We start from the raw sequence: 4,680 nt of genomic DNA, 5'->3' as shown, positions 1-4,680 counted from the left end.
AAACATCAATTCTCATCACTCAGCCCTCAACACTCTGTCCTCAATGTTCAACCCTCAATCCTCAATTCTCAACCTTCAATCCTCAATACTGAATCTTCAATCCTCTATCCACGATCCTCAATTCTCAATCCTCAATCCAGAATCTTCAATCCTCAGTCCCAAATCCTCAACCTTCAATCCTCAGTCTTCAATCCTCAATCCGCAACCCTCAATCCTCAATTCTCAATCCTGAATCGTCAATCCTCAATCCTCAATCCTCAATCCTCAATCCTCAATCTTCAATCCTCAATACTCAACCTTCAATCCACAAACCCCAATCCTCAATCCTTAATCCCCACTCCTGAATCCTCAATCTTCAATCCTCAATACTCAATCTTCAATCCTCAATCCTCAATCCTCAATCCTCAATTCTCAATCCTCAATCCTCAATCTTCAGACCTCAAACATCAATACTCAACCCTCAGTCCTCGTCCTCAATCCACAACCCTCAAGCCTCAATCCTCATTCTTCAATCATCAATACCCAATCTTCAATCTTCAATCCTCAATCCTCAATCCTCAATCCTCATTCCTCAATCCTCAATCGTCAGTCTTCAATGCTCATTACTCTATCTTCAATCCTCAACTGTCAATCCTCAATCCTCAGTCCACAGTCCTCAATCCTCAATCCTAAACCCTCATCCCTCATCCTCAATCCTCAATCCTCAATCCTCAATCCTCTATCATCAATACTCAATACTCAATCTTCAATCCTCAATCCTCAGTCCTCATACCTTAATACTGAATCCTCAATGCTGAATCCTCAACATTCAGCCCTCAGTCCTCAACAATCAGTTGTCAATCCTCAATCCTCAATAGAATATCCTCAATTCACAGTTTTCAATACGCAATACTCCATCTGCAATCTTCAAATCTCTATCCACAAACATCAATTCTCATCACTCAACCCTCAACACTCAGTCCTCAATATTCAATCATCAATCCTCAATCCTCAATCTTCAATCCTCAATCCTCAATCCTCAACCCTCAATCCTCAATCTTCAATCCTCAATACTCAATCTTCAATCATGAATCATCAATCCTCAATCCTCAATCCTCAATCCTCAATCTTCAACCCTCAATCCTCAATCCCAATACTCAATCCTCAATCTTCAATCCTCAATAATCAATCTTCAATCCTCAATCCTCTATCCTCAATCCTCAGACCTCAATCCTCAATCCTCAATACTCAACCTTCAATCCACTATACTAAATCTGCAATCCTCAATCCTCAACCCTCAATCCTCAATCCTCATTCTTCAATCCGCCATACCCAATCCTCAATCTTCAATCCACAATCCTCAATCCTCAATCCTCAATCCTCAATCCTCAATCCTCAATCCTCAATTCGCAATCCTCAATCGTCAATCCTCAGACCTCAAGCATCAATACTCAACCCTCAGTCCTCGTCCTCAATCCACAACACTCAATCCTCAATCCTCAGCCTTCATTCATCAATATTCAACTTTCAATCCTCAATCCTCAATCCTCAATCCTCAATCCTCAATCCTCTAATGTTCAATCCTCAATAACCAATACTCAATCTTCAATCCTCAATCCTCAATCCTCAATCCTCAATCCTCAATCGTCAGTCTTCAATCCTCAATACTCACTCTTCAATCCTCAATCCTCAGTCCTCAAACCTCAATTATGAATCCTCAATCCTGAGTCCTCAATCTTCAATCCTCAACACTCAATTCTCAACCCTCAATACTCAATCCTCAATCGTCAATCCTCAATACCCAATCCTCAATCTTCATTTCTCAATCCTCAGGCTTCAATCCTCAATACTCAATCTTCAATCCTCAATCCTCAATCCTCAACCCTCAATCCTCATTCTTCAATACTCAATACCCAATCCTCAACCTTCAATCCCCAATCCTCAATCCTCAACCCTCAGACCTCATCCTCAATGCTCAATCCTCAATCCTCAGTCCTCAATCTTCAATACTCAACCTTCAATCCTCAATCCTCGATTCTCAATCCTCATTACTCAATCTTCAATCCTCAATCCTCAATCCTCAATCCTCAATCCTCACTCTTCAATCCTCAATACCCATTCCTCAATCTTCAGACCTCAATCCTCAATCCACAATTCTCAATCCTCAATCCTCAATCCTCAATCTTCAGTCCTCAATACTCAATCTTCAATCCTCAATCCTCAATCCTCAATCCTCAATCCTCAATCCTCAATCCTCAATCCTCAATCGTCAATCTTCAATCCTCAATACTCACTCTTCAATCCTCAATCCTCAGTCCTCAAACCTCAATTATGAATCCTCAATCCTGAGTCCTCAATCTTCAATCCTCAACACTCAATTCTCAACCCTCAATACTCAATCCTCAATCGTCAATCCTCAATACCCAATCGTCAATCTTCATTTCTCAATCCTCAGGCTTCAATCCTCAATACTCAATCTTCAATCCTCAATCCTCAATCCTTAACCCTCAATCCTCATTCTTCAATACTCAATACCCAATCCTCAACCTTCAATCCCCAATCCTCAATCCTCAACCCTCAGACCTCATCCTCAATGCTCAATCCTCAATCCTCAGTCCTCAATCTTCAATCCCCAATACTCAATCTTCAATCGTCAATCCTCAGTCCTCAAACCTCAATTATGAATCCTCAATACTCAATCCTCAATCCTCAATTCTCAATCCTCAATACTCAACCATCATTCCTCAATCCTCAATACCCAATCCTCAATCTTCAGTCCTCAATACTCAATCTTCAACCCTCAATCCTCAATCCTCAATCCTCAATCCTCATTCTTCAATCCTCAATGCCCAATCCTCAATCTTCAGTCCTCAATCCTCAATCCTCAATTCTCAATCCTCAATCCTCAGTCCTCAGACCCCATACCTCAATCCTAAACCCTGAGCCCTCATCCTCAATCCTCAATCCTCAATCTTCAATCCTCAATACTCAATCTTCAATCCTCAATCCTCTGTCCTCAATCCTCAATATTCAATCCTCAGTCCCTAATCCTCAATCTTCAATCCTCAATCCTCAATCCTCAATCCTCAACCCTCAATCCTCAATCTTCAGCCCTCAATACTCAATCTTCAATCCTCAATCCTCAATCCTCAATCCTCAATACTCAATCCTCAATCCTCAATCGTCAATCTTCAATCCTCAATACTCACTCTTCAATCCTCAATCCTCAGTCCTCAATCCTCAATATTCAATCCTCAGTCCCTAATCCTCAATCTTCAATCCTCAATCTTCAATCCTCAATCCTCAACCCTCAATCTTCAATCTTCAGTCCTCAATACTCAATCTTCAATCCTCAATACTCAATCTTCAATCCTCAGTCCCTAATCCTCAATCTTCAATCCTCAATCCTCAATCCTCAATCCTCAACCCTCAATCCTCAATCCTCAGTCCTCAATCTTCAATCCCCAATACTCAATCTTCAATCGTCAATCCTCAGTCCTCAAACCTCAATTATGAATCCTCAATCTTCAATCCTCAATCCTCAATCCTCAATCCTCAACCCTCAATCCTCAATCTTCAGCCCTCAATACTCAATCTTCAATCCTCAATCCTCAATCCTCAGTCCTCAATCTTCAATCCCCAATACTCAATCTTCAATCGTCAATCCTCAGTCCTCAAACCTCAATTATGAATCCTCAATCCTCTGTCCTCAAACCTCAATTCTGAATCCTCAATACTGTCTCCTCAATCTTCAGCAGTCAGTCCTCAAGAATCAGTTGTCAATCCCCAATCCTCAATAGAATATTCTCAATTCACAGTTTTTATACTCAATACTCAATCTGCAATCTTCAAACCTCTATACACAAACATCAATTCTCATCACTCAGCCCTCAACACTCTGTCCTCAATGTTCAACCCTCAATCCTCAATTCTCAACCTTCAATCCTCAATACTGAATCTTCAATCCTCTATCCACGATCCTCAATTCTCAATCCTCAATCCAGAATCTTCAATCCTCAGTCCCAAATCCTCAACCTTCAATCCTCAGTCTTCAATCCTCAATCCGCAACCCTCAATCCTCAATTCTCAATCCTGAATCGTCAATCCTCAATCCTCAATCCTCAATCCTCAATCCTCAATCTTCAATCCTCAATACTCAACCTTCAATCCACAAACCCCAATCCTCAATCCTTAATCCCCACTCCTGAATCCTCAATCTTCAATCCTCAATACTCAATCTTCAATCCTCAATCCTCAATCCTCAATCCTCAATTCTCAATCCTCAATCCTCAATCTTCAGACCTCAAACATCAATACTCAACCCTCAGTCCTCGTCCTCAATCCACAACCCTCAAGCCTCAATCCTCATTCTTCAATCATCAATACCCAATCTTCAATCTTCAATCCTCAATCCTCAATCCTCAATCCTCATTCCTCAATCCTCAATCGTCAGTCTTCAATGCTCATTACTCTCTCTTCAATCCTCAACTGTCAATCCTCAATCCTCAGTCCACAGTCCTCAATCCTCAATCCTAAACCCTCATCCCTCATCCTCAATCCTCAATCCTCAATCCTCAATCCTCTATCATCAATACTCAATACTCAATCTTCAATCCTCAATCCTCAGTCCTCATACCTTAATACTGAATCCTCAATGCTGAATCCTCAACATTCAGCCCTCAGTCCTCAACAATCAGTTGT

The sequence above is a fragment of the Calliopsis andreniformis genome, unplaced genomic scaffold (genome assembly GCF_051401765.1).
Source record: "Calliopsis andreniformis isolate RMS-2024a unplaced genomic scaffold, iyCalAndr_principal scaffold0047, whole genome shotgun sequence".
Lineage (NCBI taxonomy): Eukaryota > Metazoa > Arthropoda > Insecta > Hymenoptera > Andrenidae > Calliopsis > Calliopsis andreniformis.
Note: the sequence above shows the minus strand (reverse complement) of the source record.